At 43.6% G+C, this 15947-nt stretch overlaps 2 non-coding genes across 2 annotated transcripts; one reads left to right on the top strand and one right to left on the bottom strand.

The window, feature by feature from the left end:
• Positions 1-239: 239 nt before the first annotated feature.
• On the top strand, positions 240-346 carry LOC130883253 (U6 spliceosomal RNA). The gene has a single exon (XR_009057940.1). It is a non-coding gene; the product is annotated as a U6 spliceosomal RNA (small nuclear RNA).
• Positions 347-990: 644 nt separating this feature from the next.
• LOC130883255 (U6 spliceosomal RNA) lies at positions 991-1097 on the bottom strand. Its single transcript, XR_009057941.1, has one exon. It is a non-coding gene; the product is annotated as a U6 spliceosomal RNA (small nuclear RNA).
• Between the last annotated feature and the right edge of the window lie 14850 nt (positions 1098-15947).

Below are 15947 nucleotides of genomic sequence, written 5' to 3' on the forward strand. Positions count from 1 at the left end.
CTTACCCGGCGTGCATCGGGCGCTCATTTGCATGCGCCCCTCAGGTAAATCACGCAGGTCCACGCAAGCAGCACGACCTCCACTCGGCAACCGTGTTTACGAGCCGAGACACAAGACTTTGATAGTAAGACCTCTCTTAAGTCTCTATGCACCCCGGAAACATATTGATAAAAATCACCCTAAGTAAAATAGCTAGAAATTAGTGGCCCTTATATAGTTCTTGAATAGACCAGAGGTTCGTGCTCGCTTCGGCAGCACATATACTAAAATTGGAACGATACAGAGAAGATTAGCATGGCCCCTGCGCAAGGATGACACGCAAATTCGTGAAGCGTTCCATATTTTGCCAATTGGATTCCGACTACTATGTCCGTAGTCGATAACTACTACATTCGTTTACAGTCAGTGTTGAAAGTTTGCTTACTTTTTCTAATGCGAGCGTCGTTATCTACGGCATTATAAAATGGGGATTAAGCTCACCCAAACCGGGAATACTTGAAGTGTACCTTTCTTTAATTCGAAAATAGACCTGAGTTTTTCTTCCCTAGCCCGAAGCCCGGGGCCCCAGGAAGTTTAACCTTTTCCCTTAGACTTCCCGGCGTGTGAACCGCGCGATGGAGGCCCCGCAGGGACGCACCGGAGCCTCGCCGGTCTTTTTCCCCGCGTCCTGGCACTCTGCTGGTTCTGTAGACCTGAGTGTGCAACAGCTAAAAGCAGCCAGCGTTAGGATCTGTCTCCACAAACTCTGCATGCAGCCTCGAAAGGACACTAGCAAACGCTGCTTTCCACAAATTTGATAACAGCAGGTTTTAATTGATAAAAAACAAGCACCCGGGTCCAAAGACACGAATAAATGGGGGCATTTAATAGTGACGTGTCCCGTTGCCTTGGAGAAGATGGAGGCTGTTGAGGGAGGCGCCGCTGCAAAAGGAAGAGGTCATGAGTCGCCCAGTTTGACGTTTTGGTCAGTCGATCGGTTTATAAATTATGCAAAATATGGAACGCTTCACGAATTTGCGTGTCATCCTTGCGCAGGGGCCATGCTAATCTTCTCTGTATCGTTCCAATTTTAGTATATGTGCTGCCGAAGCGAGCACGTACCCACTTTCTGGGCGCGGAATATATAAGGCACAATATCTCAAAACTTTTAAAATTAGGGTAACCTAGTTACCGCGTGTTTTTGCGCTCCCCGAGAATGGAAAGGCATTTTCTTCACCAGAAACCTATGTCTATGCTCGTGACTTCGGCCGCTGAGCGGAGCGCGCGTGGCAGCGTGGATGGACCCGCGTGGTTTACCTCTGGGCGGACATGCAAATGAGCGCCCGGTGCACGTCGGGTAAGCGGCCTCTCCTGGAGTCTAGGTGGGGCGGTGAGCTCTCTTAGCAATGGGCTCTCCGGGCACCCCGGGAGGCTCGCCCTTCCCTGACGTACGTCGGGGAGCTGGGGAAATGAGTGGCTGCTCAGTCTCCAGAGACCCGAGTCGATCACCCTTCCCCACCCCACTCCGACTTAAACCTGGAACTTGTTACCTACGTCCCACTGTGACGTAGGCGCCCTGAGCAAAGAGCTCTGACATCTGCCCGGGGACAGGTGATCCCTCCCGAGCTCAGCCCCGCGGCTTCCAGCACCTTCGGCGTGGATTCCGTCCGTACCCGCGGCCGGGCGACCACGCCCTTCCACGCTCTCCGGGCGGCCGGTCGCAGGTGACACCGGCCCGTGCACATTTTGCGCAGGCGCCGGTTGAGTCCAGGACCGAGGTCTGGGACCCAGGGCCGCACCCCTTCACAGGTGTCTGGCAAGCGCTAGCCTGTTGCCTGGCAACCAAACATCCGGCACGCAGATGGAAGGGCGGAAGCCCACCTCCTTGGCCGGAGAGGGGACTTTGAGGATGTATGTACACTGCTCACTTTGGAGTAGAACAGCCGAACCGCTCTTGCACTTCCTTTCCTCTGCCTGCATATTAAGTGACATTTGCGTTCAATATGTTAGCCCCGTTGCGATACAAAAGTGTAAAACATACCTGCTTGCCGGAAATCGTTATTGTACTGTTAAACAACAGCAAAGCCTGTGCTGTTCAAGTCGTAACTCCGCGAGCTGTAAAATGAGGGACAAAGGTCAGAGCCTCCGATCGTTGGCGTGGTTTCAGCATTTCTCCGAATGAAGTCGGGGCAAAGGTCCTCGTGCGTGCATATAATTAGCACCGCCGGTCGGCTGTGGCGTGGCACATACCTGAAATCCCCGCACTGGGGAGGTAACCACAGAAGAACCAGAAAGTCAAGGCCAGCCTCTCCTGCAGAGCGACTACAAGCCCAGCCTGGAAGTACAGTTAAAGATTCCTCCAGAGTTCACGCTGGGGAACCGGGGACGCAGAGAAGCGGTTCCCGGGGTCGTAGGTGCTCACCGTCCGGAAGGCAGCACCTGCAAAGCCTTTGTCCAGCAGGGATGAGGACTTTCTTCCCCACGGCCGGACAGATGGACCCCGACTCCCTCGCTCCCCCCAGCTGACAGGCTCTAGCCCCGCCCCTCCGCGAGGTCACCTGCAGTTCTGGACCGAGAGGGGCGGAACCTCGGGGAAGGGTCTGGCGACCTCCTCACCCCTTTACGGGCAGGTGTAAGCACTCAAGGAGCGCAGCTGGGATGATCTTTGGCAAACAGGCACAACTGAACGCAGCGAAATGGTTCAGAGGACAGTCCTGTACAACACCTACACAAGCTCTGTCTCAAACACTGAATGAATGAATCGTGCATTCATTCATTTACATCAAGTCACTCCCCTCCTCCTTATCATCCCACCTTTCCTCTAACTTGACACATGAAGTAATTTTGAGAATTGTTTAACTGGCACCCAGTTTCCTGAAGCACAAAGAGGAAATCGTATGAAGTCATATAGACTTTCCGCACTGCTGAGACAAATCAGGGGCCAGAAAGCCGCGAGCACTATGGGAAGGCAGGGAAGCGCAGCCTGCTTTCTCTGTGTTTAGAGCTGAGGAGGTTTTCTTTCACAGCTTTTGAAAAGCAATAAAAACATTGTTCTTTCACATTCAAAAGAAAAAAACAAATACAAAACAGCGAAAAAACTACGTTTCTGTTGAATTAAATCACCCATTAGAAGTTTTTTTTTGTTTTTGTTTTTCTGTTTTTCTGTTCTGTTTTGTTTTTGTTTTAAGGCTTCTACTAGCCTGTCTTTTCAATAGACTATTTCTGGTTTCAAAGCCGTTAAGATGTAATAAATTGATGTTTGATTTTATGATTTGAACAAATGCATCAAAACCCTTTCATGGTCTCTCACTCCTAAAAACTTTACTACTAAATGATCTCTCGTACAGAATTAAGGCACAGTGAGAAGGACGATCAGTTACAAGGTTGTGGTCTTGATGGTCTTCCAAGTTGCTCACTCCTTCAGAATCAAGCTGAACCCCACAAAGATCGCTTATTAACCCTTTATATTCTGAAAATTTAAGAAATGTTTACTGTATACAGAAGGGGAAAATTAAGTTAACACCAAGTCTATTGAATAGAGAACCTTTTCCAATGTGTACAGTTTGGGATGTGGGGGAGGAAGCCCTAAGTGAATATGTATTGTTAACATGGGAGCAGCCATGTCAAGACCCCAATACCTCAGACCCAAGGGAGTGGCAAAGGCTTCCTCAGGTGAGGCTTAGAGGAGCACCAATATTGTTTGCAGTAGATGACGTTTTGGACTGAGCTCCTAGTGAAACGAACATAACACATAATAATGTATGCAATAATCTAAGAAAATTAAGCCTCTAACTTTAAAACTGCCAGAGAAGAATCCTGGCAGTGATCCCAACATGCTGCTCGGTAAATCTTTAAAGCTATAGCACGTAATTCAACATGGAGTTAATGTAACAATACAGTTGCAGTAAAACAGGCTTACTGGCTCATGCCTCTGGGGAGGCCCGGGGAGGTAGAGGCCAACTTAGGTCTACTAGTGGTTTCCAAGCCAAATAAAGCTATGCAGTGAGACTCTATCTCAAAAAGGCAAAATAAATAAATGAATACATAAATAAATAGCATATATTCTTGAAGTCAGTGTATAAATATGTAATTCAATCAGTTAATTTCAAATTCTTATGAATATCTGTCAAACTATTCTTTTTAGTTTTAGCCCAAATAGACTGCTGAACACAAGGAAGGAGCCACATAGCTCATCCTGGCCATCAGTTCAAAGCCACAGCTCATCCTGGCCATCAGTTCAAAGCCACAGCTCATCCTGGCCATCAGTTCAGCAATTGTCTCAAGAGAGAAGCAGATTGCTGGCTGGCGTCCTCGGAAATTCCCTCTTTCTCCAGAAAACAAGGCAGACAGGCTTGTGCGGGGAAACTAGCCATATCTCTCTGGTGGTTTTGTTTTTGGTTATTTGGGGGTTTTGTTTTGGGGGGAGTCATTTTGTTTGGTGTTCAAATTCAGCACCATGTCTGCTACGGACAAAGTTCAAGAATGCAGGATTTCCCAAAGGCAGTTAGCAGACTCTGGAAGTTACTCTTTTACAACATGTCAAAAGTAATCACAGACTAAATCTTATGATTATTGCTTCCGTTCTGTTTGGACTTGGGTTAGTCACATTAATGTTAAACCTTTCTGTGTGCAGCCTGTCCTGAAAGCATTTGGCTTTTGCTTGGCGCAAACACTTTATTTGCATGATTTGCTCTGCCTGTGTTCCTTTCTCATTAACCCCTCCGGAGAACCACACTACTCAGGGATACGCCATTCCCATGATGTAGGTTATTAAAAGCATAAGAAAATAACAGTTTGGGCCACTGAAAATGTTATTCACATGTGTACTACCGGAAAAAGAGGTTTTGCCTCCATAGGCAAATAATGCAGTTTAAGCTCAGTAGCAGACATGGGCCATGGCTTTGTCTAGAGAGTAGAATGTGCTGCCCTAACCACAGCCAAATGAAGACTCTGCCCCTTGAAATATGGTTTATCAAGTTAGTATTGACATGAAGATTATGATGCACTATTCTGGAGCTCTTGGATGATCAGTATATGACACATTGTAGGAATAAAGACTCCAGTCAAGACTACTCGTCACGCATGAAGGAAAAATGTTCCACCTCACACTAGATTATTTAAAATGTAATGATATGATCATATTCATATTATTATGACTATTATGAAAAACATAGGAAAAACCCAAAGCTTTAAAAAATAATAAAATGGGCAAAACCAAGTCATTTATTTCCGTGTTATGCTGCACCAGTACAAGTGATTGAGATTCAGTTTTTCATAAATTGAACATTTCAGCTGTTTGAACGAATGCTTAATCAAGCCAACTTTATGTTTTGGTCCATAAACTTGTTTTAATCTAATGTTTTTCATTGCAACATTCCCAATGTGGTTACATGGAGTTTGGGTACTTTTAATATTTGTATTGCATTATTATTTATTTTGTGTGCACGTGTGGGGTGGATGTGTCATGGCACTTGTGTGGTGGTCAGAGGACAACTTGCAAGAGTTAGATCTTTCTTTCCACCAAGCAGGTCCTAGGAATCAAACTCAGATCAGTCATCTTCATGGCAAAGCACCTTAACCCATGGAGCCATCTCACTGGTCCTGGATTTCAGTACTTCTGAGAACTCCAAAGTATGTGAGTAAAAGTTAAAGTTAGTTATCTTTCCTGTCAAGTGAAAAATTAACATGGAATAGAGATTGTGGAGGAAAACACAGGAAAGTATTTTTGCAACCTTGGAGACAAACAGTTCTAAGATGGGATACAGAAAGTAAAAACTCTTTTAAAACTTGTTAATCTGGGATTTATCATAATTTAAAACCCTGTTCATCACAGAATCAAACCATAATACAAAACAAAAGCTGAAGAAAATATTAAGAATATTTTATCAGAAATGTATCAAAAATAAGTCAAGATGAGGCTGGAAAGAAGGCTCAGCCGTTACGAGCATTGGCTACTCTTCCAGAGGACACAGGCTCATTCCTAGCACCCCCATGATGGCTCATCACCGTTTCTGGGGACCCACCTTCTCCTCTGACTTCTGAAGGCACCAGACACATGGTGAACAGAAAGACAGACATGCAGGCAAAACACTCATATACATAAAATAATCTAGAATATGTTAAATAATAAATCAAGAGATGTTTCTACACTCCAATACTAAAAATATGCCAAAGTATGGGCAAAATGTTTATACAAACACGTCACAAAAATGTACACAAATGAAAATCAAAATGAGACAAAACAATACAGAAAATGAAAAAAAAGACATAAATGGCTAACAAGCAAATGAAAACAAATTCAACACCATTAATCATAAGAAAATTGCTGATGTCTACTGAATACCATTCCACAGTACTAAGAAGGCAAGAACTAAGAATAAACAACAAACTCTGGCACTATGGGGTTCAGCTGGAGTTCCTAGGCAACATTGTTGGGGCCAGGGCTAAGGGGTATGTTTTTGAAGAACTGTTTAGTTTTTCTATGTAATGATTCATGCTAATTGTCAGCTTGACAGAATCTAGCCTCATGGGGAAAGTGGGCTTCTGGGGGTTATCTTGATGATATTAGTTGAGGAGGCACCCACTGTAATTGTGGGTGCAACCATTCCCTGGGCAGGAGTTTAGGGCTATGTAAAATGAAGGCAGTGAACTGAGCAATTCCCTCCTGTTCCTCACTGTGGATGTCACAAAGACCAGCTCCTTCAGAGTCTTCGAGTCTACATTTCCTTCCATGGTGAAGGGTACCTTGAACTGTGAAGGAAAATAAAGCCTTTCTCCTGAAATTACTTTTACCAGATTATTTTTCACAGCAATAAGAAACTGATACACCTTACAAAGAAAAGCACATTGTGATCCAGTAGCTTCTAAATATTTATACAGGAGAAATTAAGACTTAAGTCCACAAAGATTTGTATAACAAGGGGAAAGATTGTGTCATATTAACACAATGGAATGCTATTCAGCAACAAGAAAAAACACATTGTTGATATGCACAGAATAGATGGATTTCACAGGCCTGGTGCATAAAAGAAGGCAATTAGAGAGGTTGTGTATCATGAATCCATTCAGAGAAATCTATGAACAAGAGCCAGTGAAATGGCTCAGCAAGTAAAGGCACTTAGTTGCCACTGAGTGGCACTGATGGCCTGAGCTCTTCCTCTGGGATCTACACAATAGATGGAGAAAACCCGTTCTGACTCTACACATGACATGCAATGCCCTCGCCCCATGTTGGGCGTCATTCTTCTGTCAGAGGTTTCTGTCCTGCCCATTTGCCATAGTCGTTAAGTCCCAAAGAAAGCACACAGAGTTGTACATTAGTTATAAACTGGTTGGCCTACTAGCTCAGACTTCTTATTAACTCTTATAACTTATATAGCCTATTATTCTCGTCTATTTTAGCCACAAGGCTCAGTACCTTATTCAGTGAGGCAGTCACATCTTGCTTCTTCTGTGGCTGGGTCATGACTCCAAGAATGGGCTTTCCTCTTCCCAGAATTTTCCTGTTTTCATTGCCTTGCCTCTACTTCCTGCCTGGTTGTCTCACCTATACTTCTTGCCTGGCTACTGGCCAATCAGTGTTTTATTAAAATACAATTGGCAGGGTGCAAACCATTGTCACATAGCACTTCCCACCTTAAAAAAAAAAAACTCTGAATCTAATATCTTTGTTTAGCTTGTCTCCTGATCATTATCCATAACAACTTGTAACCAACAAAGGAAAATATCCATAGTCCATTTTTTGGGAATGTGGGCATAGTTTTCCAGGCTACTTCATGCAGGTTGGGGCACTGATAATCTTATGAGGACCAAAAGAAAATTTAGAATTATGATCAAGTCATGACTGGAGTATCCTATGAGGCTTGATCATCTCAGGCAGCAGTTTTGAATCTGTTCTGGATGTAGAACTCTGATATCTGCGCCATTTGTTCCTACCAGAGATTTCTCAGGTCGTCTTTCTTGATCAAACCTGATTTTTTTTTAACTCAGAATGAATCCACAGCCTCTCATTTCCTATAGAAACAAAAGCAAAACCTCTTCTCCAAAGTAACATACCTTTTGATTTCAATTTTGAAGTCAAGGTATTTTCAAAATATTTATGTTTAATTAACCCAGCAGCATTTATATTCAAATTTCTTTTAGCAGCTTTTGTTCCTTCCTCAGCTATCAAACAATTCAAAGACAACATACTAATATACAGTATCCAGACTCTCTGTGTATTTTCCATCTTTACATGGCTTTATTTTAAATTTTATTTGTTTTATTGTTACTTTTAATTTTTGGTTTTTTGAGACAGGGTTTCTCTGTATATCTTTGGCTATCCTGGAATTCCCTCTGGAGACCAAGCTGTCCTTAAACTCACAGAGACTTGTCTGCCTCTGCCTCCCAAGTTCTGGGATTAAAGGTGTGCACCACCACACCTAACTACTCTCTTTTTTTTTTCTCAAGCGTGCATAAATTTTTAAACACACTGTAAACCATTTAGATGTTTTCTTTGTCTTTGAATCTATCTTTACTGTATATCTCTCTTTTTCTGACCACATGAGTCTTTAATTTGCTAAGCGATATGCAGAGGATTAAAGCCGTGGCACCAGGGTGCAGCAACGATCAAGTCCCTACATCGAGTCTGCAGAAGCAACACACAGCAAAAAGATATAGAAATAGATAACTCCAGATGTCCATGAAGACAGTGAAGACAAAGCATAGAGAATGAAATACGTGGGGGTATTTTACTCGAGGCTGAGGGAGGGTGTGCGAGTCACAAGTGCTGGCTTGTCAAACTAGCCTAGGTTTAGCTCCCTCGTGATCACAGAACTCAGGGCTTACCTCTTTATTCTCATCGTGCAAATGAAACACGAAAACAAGAAGCCATGGTTCACTCACACACATTTGTCTTCTCACGCAGTCTTTTAGAAAGGACAAACCAACCATTCACCAGATCATTAATAAATGAAAAGCACAGGCGTGTCAATTTCAAGGCAGAGCGCAGGCCATATGCAGACCCACTGTTTCCTTCAGCTGAAACTCTCATCTCTCCTCGGGGTTTAAATATCTAAGGAGAGTTACCTAGTCAAAAGCGTGGGAATTTCTAAATCTATAAGCCTGTGAATATAAGAGTACATACCAACCGCATGCATCATATCGGGCAGGACAGGGAGTAAACATTCATGCTCTAACACTGGTCAGCACTTACTGCCCTGGAGCGGTTTCAGTCTCCCAGGTGAGCCACAGATCACATTTTAAGCACTTGTTATATACTGCTACAGGAGCATTGCTGTTTTTAATCTCTTTCTTTTGGTCCCCATCAATAAAGGGATGGAGGATCCAGTCTCTCGGAGTTTTAGTTATGTTTGACACCAGTGAAAAGTGAAAAATTGTAGTAATCTCAGTTAAGACAGCAAAATCTGTACAAACCCTGTATTGATTTTGGTCAGCGTTGACTGCTATACAAACTGAGACAGGTGAAAGTATCTCCTGGCCTTGTAGTTTCTACAGTGGACTTGGTACTGTCCTGAAAAATAGCACTGCTTTCTTCAGAGAACTCTCGGGTGGTCCAGGAAGGACAATGAACTCATGAGTCATTGTCTGCTCGAAGCAGAGAGCTTCAGAGGACAAACACAATCGGCCGGTGCTTTGCTCGTTGTAAGCAAGAATCCGGAGTTGTCCTTTTCATCTTTTAGCATTTCCTCTGTCCCAAACAACTCACGTGGGAGACAAAGTTGTGTTGATTGTCAGCTGACTCGTCCTAGGTGAAAGACTGCGCTTGGGTTCCTTCGCCTTAGGAAATGCTGACAGTGGGGATGATAGCTCTTGAGAAACTGCAAAGCAGGAAGGTACATAAAAGCAAGGAATTAACTTGAACCAGACAACTGTGTATTCTTGATACTTGAACAGAACAGAAACGGGGGGGGGGAGCAAAAGATTATTTGCATAAATGTCAATAGTTTAAAAGTAGGGGTAAGTTATACAGACAGAAGAGGAAGAGAGGAGAAGGAGAAGGACTCTCTTTTTTCTCCATATTCAAAAGATACAAGACTAATCAGTATCTCCTAGTCTGGAGCTCCTTGGCGGAGAGCCTGCCTAGCATGTGGGAAGGCTGTATTCCATCCCCAGCACTACCAAGGCGAAACATCTCTTCTGTAGACTACACAACTCTTAGTCTGTGAGGCTGTTAGAAACACAGCTCTGGGGATGGGGGTATCCGACCTGGAGTCCTGGTTCTGCCATCAGATGGTGATATCTGGCACCCTCCGTACTTGTTCACTGTTCCTTGGGCTGAGAACAAACCAACTTCATACTGTTGTTATAAGATTAAAGTAAGATGGTGCATTCAGTGTGCCTGGCTCACAAAAGATACTCAAATAACTGTGGTTCCGTTTTCGGTCCTCCTTTGCACGAAATTCTTATCACACAAGGCTTTGTATAACCAGGTAGGCAGGTGTGTCTTATCTTTGCTCCTCTTTAGACTTTGACCTCTGCAGTGACGGAGCTAGCAACTTGGTCATTTCTGTTCCCCTGGACATTTCCTTACACAGAGAAGGTTTCTGAAAAACTACACGCTAAATGTTACTTTTTGTAACCCAGCAAGCACTCAGCATTTTAGCGAAAGAAAAACATCCCAAAATTCCCAATGATCTCCCTCTTTATTAGGAGGGAAGCTTTGATGTTTTAAGCTGCTCCCAGCCATTTGATTAATTCAGTGGCCTTTCTACTTTAGGAGAGCAATCTGTTGAATCAGTTGGACTGTTTACATGATTCAACCTTATTTTTGTCCTGATTAGCGTGTGATATGCACGTTCACCCTATCCCAAAAAGTACAGTAACAACCCCTTCTTCTTGTCAGCAGAACATGCATGATCTGCACTGACAGATTTCTAACATGGCTGCCTATGTTAACATGGATGCTTTCCAGTCACACGCTATACAACACTTCTCAGGAAGACCCCCACACAGCAAGGGTCTCATAGGATTATAATGTACCTGGATGAGGACCATGAAGCTGGAGAAGCAAAGAGAAAATGGAATTAGCAGGAAAATTAAAAGTAACCCCAAGAAAACTCACAGTTGACGGGGTTAGAAGGAGCTCCGCAGACCTCCATGAACCCTTTAAAAAGTGCAAACGGGGCTGGCAAGACGGCTCAGTGGGTAAAGAAGCCTGTTGCCAATCCCAAATGCTGCCAGTCCTGAGCACCTGAATCCCAAATGCTGCCAGTCCTGAGCATCTGAATTATCCACACAAGGAGGAGAGAACTGACTCCTACAGTTGCCCTCGGACCTCCACATCACACAAACAAAAATATAACTTTGTAAACATGTAGAAAATATGGAACCAACCATGAAACATTTCCATTAATGGTGAGAACACTCAGCACCGTGCTGTCTACTTAGAAGCAAACCTAGAATGAAAAGAAAGACGGTCCCAAGAGAACCACAAAAGACACATTTCTGAAGTGGCACCTACTCACGAAAAGCCCCAGGCACATCCTTCGGGGAATGTTATGGAAGATCTCGTTATCCAGGAACTGAAAGTTCAGTTTACGTTACTGCCTGAACCTTCTGGTAGGGCCAGAGGTGGAGGTAGAAGTCAGTGATACAGATTATCCCAACTTCAAATTAGCCTAGGCTAAATTTGTGTGTTTGTTTCTTTAAAAACAACAACAACAACAACAAACTTTGTTGATTTTGGGGAATTTCACATCACCTTATTCCCCTCACCTCCCAGTTCCCCTACATCCTCTTCTTGCCCCTGCAGCACCCTCAAAAAAGAAAATTAAAAAAAAAAATCAAAACAAAACAAAGCAAAGAAAGCAAGAAAACAAACAAAAACAATAATAAAACAAAACAAAAACCAAATAAACCTCTTAGATCCTCCATCTTTCCTGCCTCCCCTACACGTCTTCATCCGTCCTGGTGGCATTGGGAATCAAGGTGTACCACACAGTGTACCCTTTTGTCCGATCGGTTTTACTAGCAAATGTTCCTTGCAGAGTTCATTGCACTGATCTAGTTCAAGGTCTCTGGTTGCTGGCACCATCACTGGATCCCAGGGGAACTCTTTTCAGATATCCCCTGCTGCTGCCTTGAGTCATGAAGATCCTTCAGGTATCTTCCCGTCACAAACTCCAGCAGGTCCTAGACGGGGTAGATGTAAGGGTGGCGACCCCAAGGCCCAGCATGTGGGTCCAGGTTATAGCTGAGTTGGTCAGTCCAGGTCACTGGGGCCGTCGGCCTCAGGTGAAGGATAAAAGCCAGCTCCCTTATGGTCATGCCTTCTTGGTCAGTTCTCCCTAGCCTGTGATGTGGGGTGGGGTCATCTCTCTGAAGCTTTCCCAGAGCTGGGAAGGGCAGGGCCAGTTCAGCATGGCCCTCTGATATCACGCATGGTTCCTATGGTCCCCTGAGGTGATAGAGGCCACAGACATCAACACAGACCCCAGCTGCAGCAGACCATGGAAAGACATGACCCTCTACAGCAGCTTGGGCCCTGCTGTCTCCAGGTGGAAGTGCTGGATACTCAGATCAAGATGGCTCTGGACACCTCGACACTAACAAGGGCACAGGTTGATGCCCCAACCCCAGCTTCTGTGTGCCCTTTGTGAAGTATGAGGGACAGGTCTCATACTTCAGCACAGACCCCAGCTGCAGTAGGACCTCGGAACAGACCTGGCAGCAGTTGGGTCTGGATGCAAAAAACAAACTAGTTTTTAATTATAATAGAAAAAGTCTATAGAGTCATGATATATTGAAAAAAAATATTTTATACGATATATGTGTTTTAAGATTTTTAATTATTTATGTGTATTTGTATGCAGCTCTGTGTATTTCTATACAGACATATGGCCAGCCCCAATAATACATATATTCTAAGCTAAGTATTTTCAAAAAGAGTCCAAAGTCTTAAAATGCAAAAGTTTATAGCATGAAAATAAACGTGATAAAAGTAGGCCTAGAGCAGTTAAGAGAGTACTATTCTTGCTGGGTGGTGGTGGAGGCAGAGGCAGGCGGATCTCTGTGAGTTCAAGGCCAGCCTGGTCTACAAGAGCTAGTTCCAGGACAGGCTCCAAAGTAACACAGAAAAACCCTATCTTGAAAGTTTTAAAAAAAAAAAAAAAAAGAAAGGGAAGAAAGAAAGGAAGGAAGGGAGGGAGGGAGGGAGGGAGGGAGGGAGGGAGAGAGAGAGAGAGAGAGAGAGAGAGAGAGAGAGAGAGAGAGAGAGAGAGAGAAAGAAAGAAAGAAAGAAAGAAAGAAAGAAAGAAAGAAAGAGAAAAAAGAATATAGTACTCTTGTAGAGAACCTGAGTTTGGTTCCCAACACTCACATCAGACAACTCATAACCACCTGTAACTCCAGGTACAGGGGATCCAACACCCTCTTCTGGCCTCCTCAGGCACCTGTACTCACATACATATACCCAAACACATGTGTACAAATGACTTAAATTTTTATTTTCAATTAAGGAAGCAAGTGTGACCCGAGTGATGAAGTCTGCAGAGTACATAGGAATGACCTCAGCTGTCACACCCACTCAAGTGCTCGGTGACTCAGCTGGAGAAACTCGGAATCCTTCAAGCTGTTTATGGGAAGCACCCTGCACAAGCAAGCCATGTTTTAGCTTTCACACAATGTACCTTTTCTATGTGTAGATGCCCACATACACAGATACTAAGCGTCCGGTTTCACTGACCTACAGCATTCAGAAAGAGTGTGCTGTATAGATGTGTAGGACAGATGCATCAGGCTATACGATACGGCCACCTGGACAGCAGTCTGCAGCATCCGGGTTTATATAAGCACACTGCAATAAGTACACACCAGAAAGTCACAACTGTACTCTTTCTTTTAAAAAGAATCCCTGTTTTGTTGGAAAGGTGTATAGGATTCTGCCTTTCATTCCTTCTGGTTGAGTGTGGAGGTTTGCACACTCACTTTGAAAACTATCAGAATCCGTTAGAGTGGAACACAAGCACTGTCCAGTCTAGCAACACCACACCTATGTTCTCACAACCAAATACTGCAGTATGTCGGAATTTTGAAAACAAAACAGCACTCAAAAGAGGCCGAAGAGAAATGTATTTATTTTGTTTAATAGTCTGTTCTGCTTTGCAAATTCTTGAAAAAAGAGAAACTCGTCCTCAGGATGGCCCTTGTGTCTGAAGAAGGATGGAGGGGAAAGACAAGGCACAGACTCTGGAACTATTCGATTCTGTCGCCTGATGCTGTATACGCTGTCACACGCATTTTCCAATAAGGCCACCGCACACTTCTCATTTGTGTGCTTTCCTATGTGCTGGACTTTAGTAACTATTCATTGTAAAAAAATAACAGCTAACTACTTTGTGATAAATCGCATCCCATCTCGAAGCCTTTCTCACGCTCATTAACATTTCTCTTTTTTATTTACTTCATCCCCATTATCGGGCACTTATCCACTCTTCTCCTAATTGGAAGTCTGCGTTAGAAGCTGAGTGTACTCGTCCTTTGGGTTCCTGAAACTCTTTACATACACTAGACACTTAATAAATACTGCACTGAAATAAAAAAGAAACAGTATGCTAAAAAGCTTTCCAAGAAATTTGAAGCAAAGATGTTGCCAAGCAGTTACTTCTGACTCAGCTTTTCCTACCAACAATACTCTCTTCACCATGTATCTATTTTATATTCATGAGACAAATATTCAAAAACTGTGAGGAGTCCACCACTGTCGCTCTAGAAAACAACTACTTTTAAGCAAGTTTCTCCCGCAACTTTGCTTCTGGATTTGTCCTGACACTGAGCAGTTTCTGGGCACAACTTGTCTGTGTGAAGACGTTGAAGGCACGGTTCTCACTACCAATAGATGATAATTAACTTATATTGTAAGAAATGCTCTAGGATATCTGCAACAGATTGCAAGACACGGTCTAGGATAGGCCTGAGGCTACCATCTGCTAACTTGGATTCCCGGGCGTCAGCTCAGGAAGAGGAAGAGTGTTTGTGACCACATTCCAGGGATAAGATAAGCTTCTACAGAAAGGAACACGTGAACTTGTTCCTAACAGTCATGCTGGTCAACTGACCAAAGGCTTTGCTAAGAATTTTACTCATGACAGCTTTTTTTGTGCACACCAGCCTTCAGCGTGCTCCTCCTCCACAGGAATGGGGTCAAAGGCTTGTCTCTGAGCTTTCACGACCCCAGGCAAACCCTTTCATAGTTCCTTAAGACCGAGTTGAAGCCACCTCTTCCATGTACTGCCTCTTAAATTCTGAGGACCTTGAGGCTCAAGCCTCTTCATGTCCAAAAAATTTTCCATTTTATAACATATTACCTAGAATACAGTTAAGACAGAAATAAAATCATGTACTCGAATAAAGGAATTAATTATAGACCCCAGTCCATCATATTCCTAATTAAACAAGGCTCTGTGTCTGGATATGAACTATGAGCACACAAATCTGGATTAGTGGTTAAAGGACAATTAAATTGGGCATCTCAGAAGCATAACATGAAAGTATTGATAAGACTCTCAATTCTGTTTCTGGTAATATGAGAATAAGGTGCCCCAAGGAATTCTGTCTGTGCAAAGTACTAAGACAGGGAGGGGGGAGTTCAAGAAGGAAGGAAGGAAGGAGGGAGGGAAGGAGGGAAGAAAGGAAAGGAGGGAGGGAGGGAGAAAGAAAGAAAGGATAAAAATTCTAAAAATGTCTCTGAATACACAGCTGGAAGATGCCAAGACAATCATCCCCACAGAGAGATAATGAGATCCTGGGATGAGAGACAGTCTTTGGAAAAACTGACCCTCTGGCTTTAACTGACAGCATCTGAGGAGGGTCAGGAGAGTTAGGAGAGAAGACCTGGACTGTATAAGATGAGAATGCAGGTGATATATTACATTGGCATAAACTGGGATTCTGAAAGGCTCTGTTCTAACGGGAGGATGGACTTTGAAGGAACCTTTTCCACACACAGTGGCATGCCCATCTCAGTCTTA

This window comes from Chionomys nivalis, chromosome 10 (genome assembly GCF_950005125.1).
Source record: "Chionomys nivalis chromosome 10, mChiNiv1.1, whole genome shotgun sequence".
NCBI classification, from domain to species: domain Eukaryota; kingdom Metazoa; phylum Chordata; class Mammalia; order Rodentia; family Cricetidae; genus Chionomys; species Chionomys nivalis.